General features: G+C 43.7%; 1 protein-coding gene across 1 annotated transcript in view; it reads left to right on the plus strand.

Annotated features, from left to right (window-relative positions):
* Nucleotides 1-22,220, plus strand: part of Maml3 (mastermind like transcriptional coactivator 3) — a 390,401-nt gene that overhangs the window by 161,741 nt on the left and 206,440 nt on the right. The gene's annotated exons all lie outside the window — the stretch shown is intronic.

The raw sequence follows: 22,220 nt of genomic DNA on the forward strand, positions 1-22,220 counted from the left end.
GTGGTTTATATATCTATCTTTTCCTAAAAATAGTCGCTGGAGGGCAAGGGCTCCTATCTTTCATAACCCATTGACCTCATACCCAATAATTATAAAATGTCTTCATCCTATGATGCTGTGTATTGCCCAAGGTGGCAGATATTAGTGGCAGATCAAGGTCTAAAAACTTAAGTTTCTTTTTACTTATATCAAACGTTTAGGAATTCCAGTGTGTTACCTAGCATGTACCCCTCCATCACTGGCTCGCTTTGAAAACCCTTCTTTGTGAGTCAGGTGTGCAGAATGGCCAGTCTTATCACGGCTCCCAACATTCGGGGTGGCAGGAAGAGAGGGAGGGAGTCAGGGGCCAATGTGTTTATATAGAACATGTTTTCCCTTCTACAGTAGGTCCTGTGAATGTTTGAAGGGGAATCCAGAGGCCGTTTCCTATGAGGGAGGTTAAGTTGAAATGCAAGAAGTCAAGATTAAGGAATATTAACATAAAGCCTGTACTGTGAATTCTTTTACATAAATATGTTCCCATTGTCAGGAGAAGTGGTGTCAGGGAGCTTTCAAATGCCTACATTTTAATACCCAAATGAAAAGTTTGTTATAAATTATGAAATGTGGGAATTCTTCAAGCTTATAAAGGTCCTTGACAAAAGAATGTGCTGAGAGGAGATACTGTGTGTGTGTGTGTGTGTATTTTTCCAAGAGTAATTTTCTGATGCAAAAATGTGGGGAAGCAGGAGGGAGCAGGAGTAAAATGAGGAATGGTTGGTTCAGTCTTTAGTACTTTAAACCAATCCCTCTCCCTTTCTCCCTGCCCCCAGTCTACCTGTTTGCTGGTAGCACCTGAAAAAGGGTCTGGTGGACCCAGCATGATCTGGTATGTTGTGGGGGTGTCTAGAGAAAGAGAGGGAGGATGCGGATCTTCCCTTCCTTAAGTTTCTTCCTCTGCAGCCAGAACCCCTCTTCATCTTGCTCTGTGCTGTGGGCCCCTGGAGCTCTCCGTGAGGCTTGCTCGGTGGCCTGCTCCATGTCACCTCCTTCCTTATTCTGGCTCCAGGCAGCCCAGCACCCTTTTGTTCAATTTCTCTTGCTTGTGTTTTCTATCCAGCTCTATCTTAAAGTCATTTAAATGGGTCCAGGCAGGCTCGGGGCCACATGCTACTCTGCTTGCCTCTCTGAAATGGGGAAGGTTGAAGAACTTCCTGTGTTTTACAAACATCTTCAATGGAAAAGATTTGCTTTCTGTACTCCTATAGCCACTAAAGTTCTTGCAAATGAAGGTATTTAGTCATCTTTGCTTGAAAAAATTCTTACCGAGAGGTTGGATCTAACAGCTGGCTTCTGGGCGGATCCTTGAAAGATTTCAAGCCCCCCACCCGCACTCCTCAAGGTGGCAGAGAACTTAACCTCTATGTGCTTTAGTATGGGCATCTGCAAAGTGGGTGTAAGAAAACTCATAGGAAGTCTTCGAAGAGTTAATAGGTTAATATAGGTATAGCACAGAGGAGCGTATCTGGCAGTTAATAATAAGCACTGTGCAAATATCAAGCTATCATTACTGTAGGAATGCTTCTGCCAGCTGCTCAAAAATTTGGTTTCTGGTACTTGGAATGGACTTACCAAGGGGAATTAATAGCCTTCTCAACCCGAGGACAAACTGAGGCACTGAGATAAGCAACCAGCCTGAGCCCACAGTGGTGTCGGTGTAAACCAGGTGTGGGCTTCTGTTGCTGCTCCACTGGGTCTTAGGAAAGGACAGACCCCCTAAAGTGCCCAGCCTGGAATGTGCATCTGCTGGGAAAGAGGGGTTGAATTTAGATACATGGATGGCGGGCGAGCTAGGAGAGAGTGTGAGTACGACCGGGGACTAGCCAAGGTCAAGAAGTTTGATTCCCCCTTGCTCAGGTGTTGGGAAAAATCACCTCCAAGCCTGTGCCAACCAGAAACCAGTCCTGCAGACTCTGTGATTTTGGAACTTGCTTACACCTGTATTTTGCTAAAAGCTTTCCATTTTAGATGCCCTCCAGAACTCTTCAGGCCCAGCAGGAGAGGCTGGGTCACCTTATGCAGGTAGCCCATTTGGGAATGTGTGCGTGTGTGTGTTAAGTGGCTCACTTAACCACTGAACCACATCCCCAGCCCTTATAAAAAATATTTTATTTAGAGACAGGGTCTTGCTGAGTTGCTTAGGACTTTGCTAGATTGCAGATGCTGGCTTTGAACTTGCAATCCTCCTGCCTCAGCCTCCCTAGCTGCTGGGCTCAGCTTGGTATTTTTTAACATTGTTTTGTTTGGTGCCAGGGATTGAACCCAGAGGTGCTTGACCACTGAGCCACATCCCTAGCCCTTTTTATATTTTATTTAGAGACAGGGTCTCACTGAATTGCCTCCCAAGCCTCAGGGATTACAGGTGTGCGCCACCACACCTGGCTAACACTGTTTTTAATAAGGCATATGTTGTAGGCCACAGAGAAATAGAGTAAGCTTATATTTTAATGCCAGCTTGATTCTCTTCTCTCTTGGGTTTCCCAGACGCTGCCCACAGGAAGGGCACCCAGGAAGAGGGAAAGGTGATGGTTTTAAGAAGAGCTGTCAGTTTAGGGGGAGAGAAGAGCCACTCAGAAAAAAAAAAAAAAAGCTTCTCTTTTCCACTTCTACTGAATATTTTTTATTGTTTCTTTGTTTCAATAGAGATTATTAGGATCTTTTTGTTTTGCTCTTCACTTAGGCTTTTAAGTTTATTCGTGGTGGTTAGAAACAATGTGAACACTCATTTGCTTACCTGACTCTATGTTGTGTATATGTCCACATTCAAGTCGATTTCTCTAGCTGTCCCTCAAGCCAATCTTTATTCTTCAGCCTCTTTTTGCAATGTTTTGATGTAGCTTCAGCTTAGGTCTGCCGGGCTGGTGCACTGGATTAGTGGGAAGTCAAAAGGCCTCTGTTGCCATCATTCAAGAACATCCAGGATGAATACTTATTCTTTCATTATGATATTTTTGTCACCTTTCAAGCCTGTTAACCAAGGGCTTCTGATTGTTGTAAAAATAGCCTGCTTAAACAAAAAAGGACAAAATAAAACAACCACAAGCCAGGCATGGTGGCTCACACCTGTAATCCCAGCTGCTCAGGAGGCTGAGGCAGGAGGATGGTGAGTTCAAAGCCAGCCTCAGCAACAGTGAGGTGCTAAGCAACTCAGTGAGACCCTGTCTCTAAATAAAATACAAAATAGGGCTGGGGATGTTGCTCAGTGGCTAAGTGCCCCTGAGTTCAATATCTGGTACCCCCCCAAAAAAAATAAAACAACCACAAAGCTACACTCCAATTTAGTAAAAATACTGTTGCCACTTTGTTATAAACTGATGATCAGGATCAGCCAGAATGCCTGGTTAATGGCATCAGACATTGGTAAGAAACACCAAGATAGCAAAAGGTTTTCCTGTGGCTATGAGGTTCCTGCACATAAGGGGTGAGCCCATCCTATTAATAATCCTGTCAAACCAGAGCTGCACCTTGTGAATTTAAATGCATCTTAGGAAAGGAAGGGCAGAGACAAATTCTGCCTGTTCACCTTTGATGAGCTGACTTCCACCATTTTTCTAACATGAAAAATCCTTGCGTGTTTCTAGTTCCGAACATCTGGAGAATGGCAGGGGGTGGACGGCGCTGTGTTCTGCATGTGCCGCAGCCGAATGTGTTCATCATAAACGGGGTGCTCGGTGCAGATGAATTTTACAAGTTGAGAAAATAAGAAGACTTGAAGGGACACATTTATTTGTGAAGAGTTAATAGGTGCACAGGATCCACATGTTTAAAGATCTGAAGGGGGATACGAGGGAGCAAGCAGAAGGGCTGGATTTGAAGCAGTGTTTTATTTTTCTGGATTTGTTTCAAGCAGTATGTTTTTTTTTTTTTTTTTCGAGTTCACAACACTGCCAAAATCATTTGCGTTGGAGGTGGTGGGCGAGTGGTGGTGGCTTTTTGTTTGCTTGGTTTTGGCTTTTGCTGATGGAAAAAGCCATGAGGATAGCCATGATGCAAATGTTTTTCTTCAAGTTAATTACATTACTTGGCCAGATATTTCTTCCCCGGCGTCCTCCCTTCCCCCATCCTGCAAGCTCCCGTCTTTTAGCTTTTGTGTTCTTACAAGAGCCTCACTGGTAATAAGCAGGTGTATTTGGGGAAAATATGAAACATAGTTTAACAAAGAATCACACATAGATTAAAAAGATAATGAAAGAACGATATATTAAAATTGTATATCTTAGGCAAAAATGCACCCATGTAATAGTTTTTGTTGTTGTTGTTGTTAAAATGCAGTTTTCGAATTCTAGTGTCTTTTTAAATATATATATGAATGTATATTTTTATTTAAAACAAATCAGCTCAGATATAGGAAGGGACATGAAGACATAAGCCACCCCATCATTCTCAGAAGCAAATCGTAGGGAACAGTAAGAAACTGGGTGATGTCTTGGCCTTTTCTGCAGCTTTGTGCGGCCACAGAGGCTGGCTGAGCTGTGCCTTAGAGCACATGGAAGAGCTTGTGATAGAACAAAACACACAAATGGAAGAGTTCAGCATTCAAGTTCATGTAGAAGAATCCTGAACCTTCCAGTACATTTGTGTCATTAAAATCCAAATGGCTTACTTTACAAGATTTTGTGATAATTACACAGATCATGAGATTCGTCTTAAAAAAAATAGCAAGGAGTTATTTTTGGTTTATGAAAACATGAGGGCTTATGGATGGCTGCTGTTCAGGAACAAAATGAAAACATTTTAAGAGGTGGGCCATCTTGGAGTTGTGGGATACTTTTACCCCTCCTAACTGGTTAACAATTTAGTTATTAAAGCACAGTTTTGTTTTGTTTTTCTATTGTTGGGGTCACTTGCTCTTATTATGTGCCAGAGAACACTTGTCATTGTGCACATGTCTTCCTGATTCTGGGTTCAGTAAGGCCAGGTGCCTGGAGTCAACCATGGCACCATCAAAATTGACAGCTACATCCAGGGCCTTTTTGTTGCCATTGTTCTAGGGACCTTGGTACCAAGTACGGGCCGACGTGTGCCTAGATTTAAAGACCGTTTGAGTTGTATTCATCAAGAGATGGGAGAAGTCTAGAATAAGTAGAAAATCCATTGTTTAGAATTCAGTAATTGTACTAAAAGAGTTAAAAACCCAAATGAGGAACATTAAGACCCATGCATTAGTTGCAGTCTGCACAGTACTTTCCACGAGTTGTAAGAAGTGAGCTCTCCTGTTATTCAAGGCCATGGATGGCCCAGTCTCACCATTTTGGATGCAGTACAAGTAATATTCTTTTTCAAGTGGACATCAGCCATATGGCAAGGTGGCATTTCATCTTGTAACAGTTCCTCCTGTGGAACATAAGTACCATCGTCTCCTAAGAAGGAATAACACTTTGGGGAAGGCTCTAAGAACTATATCACAGTTCTTTCCTAACCTCAAAGTATGATTCGTTCTAGCTCTTTCTGCCATCTTCCCATGCTGCCATAATGGTGCACACGAATGTCCTGGGTGGGAGCTCTCAAGAGCAGTGATGATGCTGAACAGAGAGGAAATACTGGGTTCTTCTCAGGCCATGTTCTCACGTCACTGTGGGATTCCTAAATGTGATGGTGCATCATGGTTACATTGGTGAATTTGAAATCACTGATGATCACAGAGCTGGAAAATTGTGAACTTCACAGACAGGTTAGACCAGCATGGAGCAAGTGACAAGCCCCAGATTTGATGTGCAACTCAAAGGTCTAGAAAAATGGCTGAAGAATTTGCTCCCAAGCCATCAATTTGTTTGCATGGCACTCAGTTGGCATCATGACCACAAAGAAGCAAGACCCCAACACATAGGAGGCAAAATCCTGGAAGTCCTTTTCTAGGAATGTAACATAAAACATTCAAGTGAACAAAACAAACTAGTGAACAAAAACAAAAATTACTAGTTCTAATAGATAGTGTTTTATAGATAAAATTTTTTGAGGTATAAAAAGACATAGAGTCAAAATAACAAGTGAAAATTAATCATTGGTTTTTAAGTTGCCCCTGAATCCTCCTTACCATGGCTAGGACACTCTGAACAAGAATAAAGAGTTACTTTTATTACTGGGATTCTCTGAGCTAACACTCTACCTTGTGGTATAATGCGATTCTACCAATGTGTTTTAAAATTTGACACAGGGGATTATTAGCCAAAGAAAATAGAAAATGTGTATCTGTTTGTTGGCAGCTGTTTCTTGCAGGATTCTCATTGTCAGCCACACAAACAAGATATTGTAGCTCTGTTTCTGACCAATTGAACTCACCCAATTACTAATTTTTATACGCTTGCTACTCAAAGTAACGTCCACGGACCAGCAGCTTTGGTGTTAACCAGTAACTTGCTACAAACACAATCTCAAGCAACATTCTAGACCCGTCAAACAAGAATAAGTCGTTTTGCAAGATCCCCAGATGATTGGTACGTACATTAACATTTGAGAAGTCCTGTCTGTCCTGTTCACGGAGGTCATTCTCTAACAAGCTCTTCCTTCCGGAGATATTGAAATAAGTTGTGAATTAAGACATAGAGAAAGAACTACAAGTTTGAATAAATGGCGGGAGAATCAATTTTATTTGTGGTTATTGTCTTTCCCTTCACTCACCTCTAGTTTCCAATACAAACTTACTTATTATGGGAATTTACCATGGGAAAGAAGAAGCACTGAGATCTCCCCAGGGAGTTAACTTTTGGAATTTCCAAATGGAAATTATGGATGGCTGCTGTTCAGGAACAAAATACATATCTTCTGAATTAATTGACTATTTCCAAAGTTTACTTTTACATGGGAGGCTGCTAGAGTGGAAGTCACACTAAATGGCATTTTTTGGTCTCATTCCTCTCTTTTTTCCCCTTTGTTGCTTCTTGATTAGTTTATTTCCGCATTTGTTAGGATTTTTTTGTCCTGCACTACTGGGGATTGAACGCAGGTTGCACTACCCCTGAGCTACACCTCAAGCCCTCTGGCTTTTCAAAAAATAAACCTTTTTTTTTCTTAGAACAGCTTTAAGTTTGAAGAAAAGTTGCACAGAGAATACAGAGAGTCCCCATGCACCCCATGCCTAGCTTTCTTGCTTTTGGACCAGAGTTGCATTTCTCCTTTTCCTAGATTCCCTTTTTCTTAGATTCCCGGCTAAGGAAGCAAAGTTATAGCAGTGAACACAAATAGTATTTGATTAAGGCTAATTACAGTGCTGTCACATAAAAAAGGGGTGAAAAGAAAGCTAGCTTTTTCAAACAGCAATGAAATAACCTGCTGTCTATCTACTGACTTAATAGCTTTAATTGCCAGAACATAATCAAGATCTGGTGAATTTGTTTGAACATATCAGCAGGCACCAGATATTTCAATGGGATAAAGTGGGGAACTAGGTGGGCTCTGAGTCAACTGAAATGGCTCTGACAGAGAGAGCTGTGTAACCCAAAAGGCAGCACCTGTTGGAGGGGCACCATGATAGGATGAGCTGGTTCATTCACACTCTGGACCAAGGAAGTTGGAGGTGTAACAGGACCACCTCAGAGAAGCCTCCCTCTGCTAACATGTCTGACTCCTTATTTACACCGTGAATTAGATCAGGAAGGTAGTTTCATTTCACCTGGGGACTCATTTTACTTCCGATGGATTGAAAACTTTTTCAGAGTGACGTGAAAAATGTGGGCATTCCCCTTAACCGGCTTTGTTCATGTGCCTCAGATCATCAGGGAGGAAGTCACACACGACAGTGACCATTTCTCTGTCATTTTATTGTCCTCTACTTTCTAGCTCTTGGGAATGTGGGACTAGAGACCAAGGCACATGTAAGACAATCTACCTCTAGGAAGTGAGTTGCACAAATGACTTTGAAAAGGGAAGCCCTGGCAGGCCCACTGTGGGACCTTGGAAGCCTGATGGCATTTGTGTGGTGCCTCCCACATTCAGATATTCACTACCTTTTTCAGGATAATCTAAGGAAAGGATTTCTGCTGGGAGTTGAGTGTGTTTCCCTTGAGCTTTCTGAAAACACATGGTGTGCAGGTAAACATACCCCTTTTTGTGGAATAGTAGGAATAATTTGTTCTCTATTTTGGAATCATTGAATTCCCTGGAGTTTCAGAACTCTTTACAAACATAGCACCAAGTCAAAATAGTCTCCAAAGGAGGGAAATGTAGGTGGTGTTTTCCTAACTTTGAGAAACAGATGATCTTGCAACAGCAAGAAGAAAATAACAGCATAGATTCTTTTCCCACACCAGCTCTGCAGGGAGGGTGGTCATGGCTGATAAGTTGGCAGAGCAAATGAGAGGAGATGGTTTCTGTGTTACCCTGACCCCCCAAACTATTGCCTTAGGCCCCCCCTGAGAAGCCTCCATTGGGCCCAGGGGGTCCGTCTCCTGGGTCCACATTGAGGCTGATGGATACCTGTGGCTGCTTCTAGAACCAACCACCTGGACTAGTCTTGGACTGAGTGATGGGGACTTAGATACAGAACTGGCGCTGGGGGTGATTCCTCTCACTTCTTTTTCTTTCTTCTTTTCCAGTCAGGATTTTCCCGAATCTCCCCACAGGCTGTGCCTTCAGCAGTAGTTCCTGGGAAACAGCTGGGGACTAGGAAGGCTCTTGCTGCTAATTTTCAGATGTGCAAAAGGCTTAAGGTGTCAGGAGGACCACAGAAAAGAACAGAAGTCTGGGGGGGTTGCTTTTCAAGTCCTTGCTGCAGTCTCTCTCTCTCTCTCTCTCTCTCTCTCTCTCTCTCTCATTTTCCTTTGCCTCGTCTCCTAACTCTTTGAGATTTAAGAGGCCCAAAGTGAAGTTTGTCCTAATTTTAAACTTGCCTCTGTGGCTGCCCTGTAATTTTCATTCCACGGCTTAAATTGGAACGTGTCTCCATAGGCTGGCCTCGGAACATCTCCTTCTGTGATGCTTTACCAAGCTCCGCTCGGTGTAGCAGAGGAGCTCCTGCGTAAAAATCCAGGACTCCATTTTTTGTCAGGAGGCCGCCATGGGAAGGGCTTTGTCCAGTTTTAGAAAGTAGAGGAGGAGGAGGGCAAACGCACCCCCTGGCTGAAGCCAGCCATCTCTTAAAGCAGACATGTTTCTGCAGGGCTCACAGGGTGAGGTGGTTCATGTTCTTTCTTCCATGCAATTAAATTTGGGAAATTTTTTTTCTTTTTTGAAGGGGTACCAGGGATTGAATGCAGAGGCACTTGGCCACTGAGCTACATCCCCAGCCATGTTTGTATTTTATTTAGAGACATCGTCTCACTGAATTGCTTAGGGCCTCACCTTTGCTGAGGCTGGCTTTAAATTTGCAATCCTCCTGCCTCAGTCTCCTGAGCTGCTGGGATTACAGGTGTGCACCACAGTGCCCAGCTTAAATTTGGGAGATTTTGACTGAGATGAGCTCAGATTCTTCTTGCCCTGGGTATTTCCCAGATTCAGGCTATGTCCCCTTCATGAAGATCATGAACATCCTCATTTTCTCTAGGACCTGAGTTCATTTCTTTCTCCCTGCCGATGGATTACTTAGAATGACCTTGAGTCTCCATGAGCTTTCCTTTCCTCTCAATCTCTGGGTTCTCTGTGGTTCTCTCCAAATAATTGATATTCTCTGCTTTCTAATACTCTGTGTTTATTACATGCCAGGGATAGGGTAGGGAATAGAACATGAAGTTTTTCAGTTGATTAATTGTTATTAATTGTTATTGATTGTTATCGTGATGTAGAAGTCAAGAATTTCCTTACCATTTTAATCATAGGTATTGATGGCTTAGGTAGGTCTACTTCCATTGGAAAAACAGAATATTAATATTTGCTATCCATGAATCACCACACAAATAGGAAACGGATTTATATGTAACTAGGAACATGGAAGAGATTGGCCATCAAGGTATGTTCCTCAGTAAGAGCCTGGGCTTTTCCAGATTGTTCCACAGTAGGTAAGCAGCACATTCCCTTCAGGGCCCAGAGCGCCTCAGAAATCTCAGTGCCTGTCAATCATGGAGGCAGAATAGGCTTGTCCTCATGAGGACCACAGCTGGCTACTTGGATTTCTGTCCCAAGAGCACACCTGCAGTCTGACATCCATCGGAGCTGTACATTCGCCATAGACCAGTATCCAGCATGAAGCGGAGAGATCTTGAATCCCCCCGAGGTGTTTCAAGAGTCAGTGCCCCACTGAAGCAGAGAATTGGGGATGATCTGCCCAAAGCAGCCCCACAGCCGGAGCACCCACAGATACAGAATCAAGACAGCTAAGACAGGCCGTTTCTCTGGGCCCCTGCCTGAGCACACAGATCTGTGGGCTGCCTGATTTTTATAGGAGATATCAAGAACTGTGAAGCATGGAGATTCAAGACAAGCTGCTCACTTGACTACCTTTCTTCATCTAGAAGATTTGGTTAAAATGCTTTAGCTCTCTCTACCCTAGTCCAGGGTCCTGAAAGCCAGGCTCCTCCATTCAGTCTCTGCACAGACCTAACGGATCACCTAGGATTCCAGCCCTCATCCAGTATAACCACGTTTCAGAAATGGAACACGCCGCTGGTCACGGGAAAAGCCAATGTTGAACGATGGCTATGCTGGTGTTGCCCCAAGACTGCTGCAAGAAAATCCAAGGCGAGCCAGAGTTCTATAGAGCAGTCAGCAGCACCATCATACCTGTGGAGGGTGACAGAGTCCCATGACCACTATGGCCCTGGTGCTAGTAGTTTTCCAACCCGAAGGGTAAATACTTCAGGTCCATGGACAAATTGGGGGCAGAGCTGGGTTGGCTGCAGTAGTAGTGGAACTTGAGACCTGGATGTAAAGACAGATGTTGAGGTGGCTCTGGTTTCTCAAGGCTACTCTCTGGGTATGCCTCATCCCTTGCCAGATCCGCGTCTCCTACCCAACCTTTACGGCTCACTTAAATGCTGCCTCCTTCATGAATCATTCCCAACCCTGTCCCTGCCAGGAGAAGTCCGTCCCTCCTCTGAGTGTGGTTTGACTCTTTGGTAGCTGGCGTGATGAACTTTACATTTAACTCTTTATATACACTTCAGTTCTTGAGGCTAGGGACTCTGCCATCTCGATCCTCCACCTTGTCTCTGGTGCTTGGGCCACATCCAATAATTATTTATTGAAAGGAGAAATGAATGAACAAGGAAAGAATTCGGCCATGGCATAGCATCTCTAGCGCATTAGTGGCCGTGTGGTATGTGAGCATACTCAGCAAGTGAATCCCAGGAAGCTCCTGGCCAGTAGTGTAGCCAGAAACACAAACAAGAGCGAACAGATGAGGGTCCTGAGACATGGAGAGTGACCACCCCATTTGACTCCTCCACCGTGTCCGGCTCTGCCCGTAGAACCTTTTGTCTACATTTTGGGTCTGTTATCAGGGCTGGGGATTGTTTGTAGAATTCACTCAGGAAAACTTAGTAATTTTCCAACATAGTTAATATTCAGATATGAAAAATCGCTTACAGTTTAAATGGTGAGTAGATGCTAATTTATACATATATACTTATGCTTGGAATGCCTAATTAATGATCCTCCGTGTCAGTCACGGGTATGTTAATGAGCTGCTTCTGCTCCTGTGTCATGACTGCATTGCTCCCACAGAGCTTGAGGTTGGGGGAACAGCCTCGCTGTGGATTAGCCCATGATGCAAAATAACAATAACAAAACAACGATTCCTAAGTTTGGGAGATGGAAGTGTCTGATCACAATGACTTCGTGTGAGAAGATGGAGAGACAGTCAGAGAACACGCAGCTGGCTCCATGCATGGCCTCTCTCCTCTTGCTGAATGCAAGAAGTTGTCCTGACGTGCTGGACTGTTTTTCTCTGGTCCAAACACTGATTCACTGTCTTTCTAACTCTGTACCCAAAAGCACTCTAGATAATGGGAACTCTATTGATTAGCATTACCCCGTATTTGGATGTTATTTTTTTCAGGATCCATAAATGCTGGCTTCTGAGTCCCTTGCATGGTTTTTCTTTCTACTGCCTTCTTAATGCACTTTTCTTTCTCCCCAAAAATTTTGCCTATTTTTCAAGGCATAGAACTCCCCACTTTCTAGTAGAGGCAGGTTGGGTTTGGTTCCCACTTTACTTCTTTTTGGCCTTGTGACTTTGGTCAAGTTGATCCACCTCTCTTGGTCTCTGTTTCTCCAGCTGTAAAATGTAGCAAGAACACCAATCACTTTAGAATAGACAGGAGCTCTAGGTGAGTTATGCATCTGAAGCCCATTTCAAGGCATGTACCAAGTGACGGATTGCCCCCACTCATATTTTCCTTCTCTTTTTCTATTCTTCCCTTATAAAAAAAGGCGGCAGCAAAGAACACAAACATCTGGAGCTAGGTTATCTGGGCCTGACTTCTGTTTCTGCCAAATTCTTGCTGTGTGACCTTGAGCAAGTTGCTTAACTTTGCTGTGCTTTGCTGTTCCTTGATATATAAAATGTCAGTGCTTGGCATTTTGCAAGTGTTTGAAAAAAAGCCAGCTGTTATTATCTGACAACCTAAGCAGCTGGGTGAACGTGGCCCTGAGGCATATCGGTCTGTGCATTGGTGTTCTCAGTACTCATTCTCAGGGGTCAGGAAGCCCTTCTCTTGGCTTAGGATTAGATGCTGGGCCTCTTGGACAGCCATAGCAGGGGACACAGTTCCTTGTTCTGTTTCTCCAGAACAGAGGGCCTTTTCCTCGGTTGCTGTTTCCTCTGGAGATACCTGCTTCCCTGCAAGGGTTACACAGGAACAGATCTGCACTGCCCCCCACCCCCACGTGTGCAGCTCCCTCGGTTCCTTTGTGCAGGGGCAGGGTCTGGAATGCCCAGGCGCTGCCTCCCTCCCTCCCCACTCTGACAGGCTGTGGGAGGAGTGAAGGGCTTTGTGTCAGGCTTTTCATTCGGGGCCTCTATTTTTCCTTTCTTTTTATGCCAAAGGCAAATAGTTAAGTTTGCTTGCCAGAGCGAGGCTTCCGAACCACCCAGCTACCCTGACACTCCTGGGACATGCTATTCTCCAACCGGGATCAGAATTTGACTTTTCACGATCCTGATCTTGCACTGGAATGGGCTGCTTGGCTTTTGAAGAACGGTAAGGCAGTGAGTCCAAGTAACTGGCCCCAAATTAGCAGTCACACTTAGCCCCTTGAGTTGTGATTTGCAAGGTTTCAAAACACTTCCAGAAAAACTCATTTGATCCTTGTCAATCTCTGAATGGTGGACATGCCAAAAATCATTATCCCCATTTTACAGTGAAAAAACCTGAGGCTCAGAAGGATAAGGTGAATTATCCACCAGTGATACAGATAGCAAGTCTGGTATTCTGACGGGAGCTCAGAGATTTCAAACCGGTTGCTTTGAATTCATTAGAAAAGGCAAGATTATCCTGCAGTAACAAATCCACCCTCCCCTGTGTCCCCTTGGCTCCATTGGCTTTATACAACACATGTCCCTGATACATTTCCAGCTCAGGTTGGTGGGAGGAGATTATGGAGGCTCTGCTCCACCTAGTCTCTCAGGGACCCAAGCTGACCCAAGCTCCACCGTGTTATCACTGCCGTGTCATGTGACCCCCCAAGTCTGCTGCTGCAGGAAAAAAGAATGGGGTGAACTCATGTCAGTTCTTTCTCCACTCATACCCGAACTGGTGACTTGGCCCCCATCTAACTCCATGAGAGCCTGGAAGTTTTCCCATGATACTCACAAAGCAGCCAGCTGCAATGACCCCAGAAATCCCTGTGTCACAGGTTTTTTGGCTGGCATATTTCAAGACACCATTCAAGGACCTCTGAGCTGGCACATGCCTGTAATCCCAGCAACTCCTGAGGCTGAGACAGGAGGATCATAAGTTCAAGGCCAGTCTTAGCAATTTAGCGATACCCTATCTCAGAAGAAAACTAAGAGTCAGGGTTGTAACTCTGTACTAGTAATATGCTTGCCTAGTCTATGGACTAGTTACGTAGAGAAGTTAGGTTTGGGTGTCCTTTTGGTCTGAAAGATCTTAGCATATTCAGATATAGGTGGGCCCACAAGCGAGGCAAAAGGTAAAATGGTTCAGGGCCAGCCTGGACTCCTCAGGACACTTCTAATGCAAAGTGTATCTCTTGCATCCAACCCCATTCCTTAAAGTGATCTGCCACCGACCAGTTACTGATGGGATTCTTGTGTTGGGGCTGCCCTGGGCTCTAGCCACTAGGCTCCCACGCAGCACTTTCCCTATGGGTATTGCCCTGCTCTCCGGTTCTGGAAACAGATGTACTTGTCAAAAGCAGAGGCTCCGCCAGTGGGAGCACCCTACTCAACACAGCAGAAATTTTCATAAAGGCCTCCATAGGAGCACAGACGTGCTGTCCACTCCCCTTGTCTTTTGTAAATGAAGTGCTTTTTCATAAAGTGAATTTTAAAACATAAAATAGCAATCCAAAATGCAGTTGCTCACAGTGGCAATGATGATCATAACTGACGGTGATCTATGACATGGTTCTGTAGGGGACCTTGCGGCTTCCCCAGGCATTGCCAGAGTCTCAGCAGATCCTTTGGGTTTCAAAAGTCATAAATGTCATTGTGTTCCAGGGATATGAATTGGGAGAGTGAAGCGATTCATCTGGGGTGGCAGGTGACACAGGTGGACAGATGATAATGGGGTTCCTCAAGTGTGCCCCAGCCTAAGAGTCAAGAGATACTTGTTAATGGTGTAGTTTCTCAGGCCTCCCTTTACAACTGCTGAATCAGCATTTCCAAGAAAGGTGCAGGGAATCTTCCTTTTCCCAAGCTCTGCAGGGACTCTCAGGGCACACATTTAGGAACAGCCCTGTCCAGCAGTTACCCGCCACCCCTGGAGGGATGAGAACGTTCACCCCAAAAATTCAGAGGTGCTGTAGGCATACCTGACACTTCTTCCCATCCCTTGAGTTTTCTAGAAATGAACAATTTTGTGTATTTTTAAATGTCAACACTTTGTACCTTTGGTTTTAAAATAGGCCCTGGGGATGAATAATGTGTGAAAATATTCTTCTGGAGGTCTGAAATCTGGATCCTTTCGGAATTTGTCTTTTTTCTTGTAACTTTTGAGTAGGTAATACATGCGCATAGAACAAATTCAAAAGGCTAGAAAAGAGAAGTGTCTCTCCTATCTCTCTTCCTGTGTCCCAGTTTTCTTCCCCACGGGCCACTGGGAGTACCATTTTCTTCTCCATGTCAACTTAAGCACATATAAACATGTAAGTGGACAAATGCTTTTTTAGAAAATTTAAATGGTAACACATCCTATTTAATGCCTATGACATTGTGTCTAATTGATCATTTCCCTCTGACACCACTTACTGATTTTGTACAGTTTGTAACTTTGGTGAAGGAGAAGTGCCGAGATGCCCAGTGGTTTACCTCCCTCTCATGCAATGGCCCACTGGGGGCCGGTGGCAGTTCCTTCCTCTGGTAGCTCCTTGATGGATCTTGGGATCTTTGTCCTCCAGTTAGTGGATGGGAAAAGAGAGAGCCTGGAAGAGCCTTGCAGTCTTGCTGGAGGTTTTTATGGACCAAGCCTGGAAATGGTGAAATGGTGCATGTTGTATCTGTCCACATTTTTCTTTTTCTTTTTTTTTTTTGGAAGAGTTAAGTCCATGTTAAGAGTTAAGTGCATGTCCACTTACCAAGGTCGAATCCACATAGTTGGAAGGGTGCACATGTCTCTGGTGAGGAGCTAGCCATTTCTGCCACAGATGTCATTCCCAAATGTACCTGGTTTTCTTTCAATTACAGGGAGTGAAATTTTGTTTTCCTCTTGGCACAGGAGAAGACAGTAGGAGGTTGGTAGGGATTTTTAGACCACAGTTGTGGTCTGTAAACTTGGAAAAGCATCACTTTAGACAAAAATCCAAAGAACCCGTGGAGCTTTTGTCTCCGCTAGTGTGTGAGCCCAGGTCCCTGAACTGGTCTGTGCCTACCTGATCACTTCTTTTCTTGAACCACCTTAAACTAAATGACTTTGCTATTATCTAACCCCAACAGGGCTCAGATTAGAGAGATTCCAGAATTCGCAAATCCCAGTCTGCCTATCAAACATTATAGCCATATTATAATAGTCCTCTTCAAGCTTTCATTTAATGGATTCTCTCTCTCCCCTCCCCCTTTTAATGCTAGGCCTGCTACCCAGACATTTTCTGGCACCCGTTTTTGCTTACAAAAGTTTCCTTTGCTACTGGAGGAAAAAAAAATGAACAAACACAAATCAGCAACATAAAGAACTTTTGTTAAGTGAAATGCTGGCCAGGGAGAAGTTCGCAAAGCTGCTGGGAAGTGGCAGCCTGACCCCTTCCTCCCTCCTCTCCATGAACCAGCAGCAGGGAGGGAAACCTAGTCTCCCCGGGAACGGCTCCCTCCTCCACAGCCCTGCGTGCGTCAGCCCCCGAAATAGAAGTGTGGAGACCGAGTTGGAGGGGAGCGGAGGGGAGGCTGCCTCTGCTCCTGCCATCCAGCCCCAACTGGCCACGCTGGGTCCTCGCTGGGGCCTCGGGAAGCATTTCCGCAGCTGTCTGCTTGTCCTTGCTGGTTTGAATTGACTCTGTGGTCACCGTTATCCATGTCAGCACATTCAGAATTGCTGACTGTAAACACTGGAGGCAGCTTGCCTGCTACTGGAGAAGCCACAGGGAGAACAGCTCCCGGCATTGGGGGATTTTCTTGGTGTGACATCTCCCTTGCTCCCAGCACAAGCCCTTTGCAAAGCATGAGGCTTTGTGGTTTGGGTAGGATGAGGAGAAAGTGGAAGGAAAGGAAAAAGAGATGGAGGTTTGGCTTGTTGAGGCTTTTTTTTTTTGGACTGGGGATTGAACCCAGGGGCAATTAACCCCTTAGCCACAACCCCATCCCTTTTTATTTTATTTACTCATTTGTTTATCTATTTTTTTAAAAAAATTTGAGACAGGGTTGAGTTGCTTAGGGCCTTGCTAATTTGCTGAGGCTGGCTTTGAACTCACGACCCTTCTGCCTCAGCCTCCTGAGCCACTGGGATTACAGGCGTGTGTGTGCCACCATGCCTGGGGATGTCTTAAGAAAACAAACAATTGGTATATTGGGTCTTTGGGGGCTGCAACAGAGAGAAGAACTCCAGAAGCTGAAATGGGTGGGGCTTGAGCAAGCAAGATGGGACTGGAACCACTGAGCCCCACTGAGCCCCATGCAGAGAGGTTGGAAGCCATTAGGGCAGCAAGATTGTCCTGGAGGAAAAGGTCACCAAGTGCCATCTGTAAACTGAGCTGCCTCCTCACATCCTTCAGGCTGGTTCTGAGGGACACAGAAAGCCTGGACTGGGGGGAACTGCCCATCTACAGAGCAGAACTGGGCTGGACCCCTCCAAGCAGGGTGGCCTGGGCTCTCTGGAGCCCCTTTTGGGGACATGTATACACCAGGTGCATGTCGTTACAACCTGTCATGTCACAGTCATTCGCAGAGTGGGAGTGGATTAGAATCCACCCACTGAACCAGGAGACTGAGCCTTCCTGCTCCAGAAGGTTGTCTGCTTTGTGTATAAACACACAAACACACACACACACACCACATTGGACTGGACTCAGTACTACTTAATAAAAGAGTTACACATCTGAGACCAGCTCATCCCATACCTTGCAAAGCACCTATAAGTCCCCAGCAAAAAGTCGGGCTAATTTTAATTTATGGGAATTAAAGAATATTAGAAGGTGACCATAAAGTGCTTCCACTTTTATATTCCTGCCATCCGGAATCTACCTACTTATCATCAATTTGGGGGGGGGGAGAAAGAAATGGAGAGAGATGTGGGGTGAGAGCTTAAGGAATTTGGCTTATTGGGGATGAGGGCCGGTGAGTGGAAATTGGAGGTTCTAATAGTCATGAATGTATGCCTAGCACAGTGGCACACATCTGTAATCCCAGTGGCTCAGGAGGCTGAGGCAGGAGGATTGCAAGTTCAAAGTCAGCCTTAGCAACTTAATGAGGCCCTGAGCAACTTAATGAGACCCTATCTCAGAAAGAAAAAAAAAAAAAGACTGGGGATGTGGCTCAGTGGGTAAGCACTTCTGGGTTCAAACCCCAGTACCAAAAACAAAACAAACAAATAAAAACGATCACCATGACTGTTGCAGTCTTGAGGCCAACATGTTCAGCCGTGAAGTACAGGTGAGTTTTCTGTGATGTAGTCTTAAGGCAGAAAGCTGCCTCTTGGGTACCTCAGTCTTAGGACCTTTACCTGCCTAGGTGAGATGAGACCCACCCACAGTATGGGGGGAAATCTGTTGTCCTCAACATCTGCCCATGTAAATGTTAATCATGTCTAAAAAATAACTCCCACAGCAACATCTACACTGACATTTGACCAAACAGCTGGGCCCCATAGCCCAGCCAATAGGACACATAAAATTAACCATTACATAGGGGAATTCGGGGAAACTGAAGATATATTCCTGACTCCAATGATTTCAAGATAACATTGCTGTCTTTAGGCTCCATAGTTGGATAAATTTCGTGTAAATTAATCTTATTTGTAAATTGAAAATAGAACATTATATTCAGGTTTCCATAGATCCCATGATGGGAATGTCTTTAGAATAAAAGCCAGGTTGTCTCGACGACATGCTGGTAGTGTGACATGGCATAATCTCTGTTCCAGGAGACATTCGTTGGAAAGAGTCTTCTTTACCTCAGTGTCACAAGAATGGTATAGTGAATGAGAGAGTGAGAGTGGGAATCACTGATTTCCACCACCACCCCTGAACTCTCAGAGGCATGCTAGTGAGACGTAGAGGTGGTGTGGCTGTATGGAAGTGTTAACCCTGGGGTGGGCTGTCTGCTTTCAAATCCCAGCCCTGGTGCTACTCCTGCATTATTTTGTCTACAGTGCCTCAGTTTCCTCACATATATGATGGCAATGATATCTACCTGTTTCTACCTCCTGGGGATCTTGTGAGGATCCATTGTATTAATATATATGTGTCTGTACCTAATTAGTGCCACCTAAGTGTTTGCTATCATGATTCCTTCCTGGGAATGTGCACAGATCAAATCTGAGTGAGAGCTGAGATGGAGGAAGAAAAGTTTCCTTCTTTTTTTTTTTTTTTTTTTTGTTTTTGTTTAATAATGTTATTGTATTTTGTAAACCTTTATTTAATTTATTTCTTTTTATGTGGTGCTGAGAATCAAACCCAGTGCCTCCCACATGCTAGGCAAGAGCTCTACCACTGAGCCACAACCCCAGCCCCTGAAGAAAAGTTTCTAGAAGCAGTCTTTCTGCTGGAGCTTTGCTGTAATTCAGTCCATGTTTGAGACCACTGTTTGAACCTCCTTTGGGAAGTTCCATTCGTAGTCCTCTAGATGAACTGAAACCAAGATGGAGCTTCCTGGCCTCAAATTCTACACCATAGTTCATAGCGTCATGGAGGATTTCTAGGGTATTAATAATGAGCTAATACACCTATGAATGTTAAATGTCTTGGAAGCAGTTTCCTGATGAGCAAATAGCAGATGTGGTGATGGTCATGGTCTAATTGCCCGAGAGGCAGTTAAATATAGTTTTTAGTCCCCTCTGAAGCAGTTATTTGAAAGCTGAAATATTTTCTCGAAAGGCCCAGCAATTGTTCTTAACAGTCAAATGAAGCACAGGGGTAGAGCAGCAGGGGTGTCTGGGAGTGGGTTTGCTTCCTATATACCTAATTTCCCTTTGTAAATTGTTGGGGGTTTTCTCCATGGGGCTTGTTTGGTGTACCTCTGTTTGATATTTGGTGCAAAGCAGAAGCTTTTATTCTTGTAAAAATCCTAATTTAAAAATAGTGCTAGTTATGTTTGAGTTCTTCCGTGTCCAAGGCACTATTTTAACTCTTTTATATGTACCATCACATGTCATCTTGAAAAATAATCCAACCAAGTTGCATACCCATAATCATCATTATTTTCCATTTGAGGACATTGTGGCTTGGAGAAGTTAACTTGGTCCAGGTAGCTGGCCCATGGTAGATTCCAGGTGGCAGGAATACAAAAGCCCAAACTCTTAACAGCCACTCTCTAAGGACTTTCTTTATGTTCCATAAGTTACAATCAGCCCTACTTTGCACTAAGGACTTTAAGTGCTTTGTGGGCGTGGGTTGAGCTGGGCTCAGGTAAATAATTCTTCTATTAAGTAGTGCTGAGTCCAATCTGATATCTGGGAAATGTAATTTTCATGCCACTATTTTAGAGTGTGTAGCTTGTCTTCCATGGACAAACATCATCTCAGGAGGAGGCTGGGGTCGGCCCTCGTAGAACGCTGAGGTCTAGAAACTAGGCTACAGATAGCCGTCCATGTAAGCGTAGTCAGCAGCACTCTTCAACCTTGACAGCAAGAAGGAAAATGCCATTTAAACAAAATGGTTTAGAGCCATGAAGAGGAGGAGGCAGGGATCCAGTGTCCCAGAGATTTGAAGAAAAATCTCCATGCAAAATGAAGAAATAAAGCAGTACAATTTTCACAATTTTCATGTCTACTGTAAGCGTATTTTTCAGAAAGACTCATATTCTTATGCAAAGGCAACACTGCTGTATCAATGACTAATGTTAAAAAAACAACAGAGTGGTTGCACAATGCGGAGTCTTCCTCTATATTTAGAATAAAACTTTGTGTTTTTACTGTCAGAATGTGAGCTTAATTATAGCATGTTGCAAACTTTGCTTTTGTAAAGAGTCTGTGTGTGTGTGTGTGTGTGTGTGTGTGTGTGTGTGGAGAGGTTTGTGTGCTATTTCTTAGTTTTCCTTCTGAAATATCAATAGGAGTTGATGTAAGGTAGTTTAAAAAGTGTAGTTATTTCTTGACCCTCAATGAACTGATAACCTCCCTGAGACCAGGAAGCATATTTTAATCTGTTTTAGCTTTTCCATACAAATTTATATTTATTTACTTATACAATCAGGAATGTGATCTGGGCTATTTAGGAGGCTTTCATTTTGATCTTTACTTAAATAATATATTAATTATTCTTCTGGAAATAATTTTTTTCAAGCATGGAGACTTGTCCTTAAAAAATCAGAATTATTTATTATGTGACCTCTAGAATTAGCAGTTATGTGTGTGGTATGGTTATTTCTTGGCTACTAGGGGGCTACCTTTGTATATTTGCCCATACCTGTGTGTTTAGCATCCACAAAATTATTGCACTGAGATTATTCACATTGTCAGGCTCATTACACAGACTGAAAAGTATTTGCTTCTAGGCTTAAGTCCTTCAGATCAACCATGAAAATTTGCTCAAGCCAACATTCCCTGAGCCTGAAAGCATCAGCCTGGATGGTTTGTCGAGATAATTAATAAACTTCTCGCTTTCAGAAACCACTATTATGATGAAGCTGATGCATATATTATCTTGAGTTTCTGGATATAAGACTTTACCATACCTTGCACAGGCACATTTTCAGGATTATGTATATTGAGTGATTAATTCAAAACAAATCAAGATGGAACTAGAAAGATAAAACCGTTTATAAGCTCACCTTTGGGGGAGGGTTTTATTCTCAAGGTTTGTTGCTTTTTTCCGTTCTACCATGGTACCGTGGGGGAAAACTGAACATTTTCTCATTAGAAGATGTCTGGTGCTAAAATAGAAGGTAGTTCATCAGGCCCAGGAGGTGTGCAGGGCAGACTGTGCCAGCTCCTTCACCTTGCATTTTTGTTTGTTTCCTAAGTGACTTATTAAAACCACTGCCTAAATAACTGCTTTCATGTTATGTATGTGGATAAATAGATGAAGTGCTGCTGGCACAGCCATGACCAGGAGGAACTCAACATTTCAACAATTTAAATAAAGTTGTATTAATTGTGTGTGCGGGGGAGGGGGTTGCCTTGGAGAAAACATTTATTAAGTATCTATCCTTCAACAGGCTGCTTAAAACTCAGTGAAACAAAGTTTGTGAGTCCCCAAGTGGGAAGCCTACCAATTCAATGTCATATGACAGAGGGGAGGATAAGTATGATTTGTTGATATTTAAATATATTTGTGCAATTGAAGCTTTGACTGTTAAGTTATATTTGAAAGAGTACAGAGTGGTATGAAATATGCTGCTTTGTCTGTGGTTTTGGTTTTAGTATTAAGTATAAATGTTTGGCTATTAAAAAACCAAACAACAAAAAAAGAACTGGCATTCATCACTCACCTATCCCTAAAACCAAACATGAGACTTTAAGGTTTAGGGATAAATATATTTTTAA

Source organism: Marmota monax, unplaced genomic scaffold, assembly GCF_021218885.2.
Source record: "Marmota monax isolate L192 unplaced genomic scaffold, Marmota_monax_Labrador192_F-V1.1 WCK01_AAM20220418_F8-fsc00039, whole genome shotgun sequence".
NCBI classification, from domain to species: Eukaryota; Metazoa; Chordata; class Mammalia; order Rodentia; family Sciuridae; genus Marmota; species Marmota monax.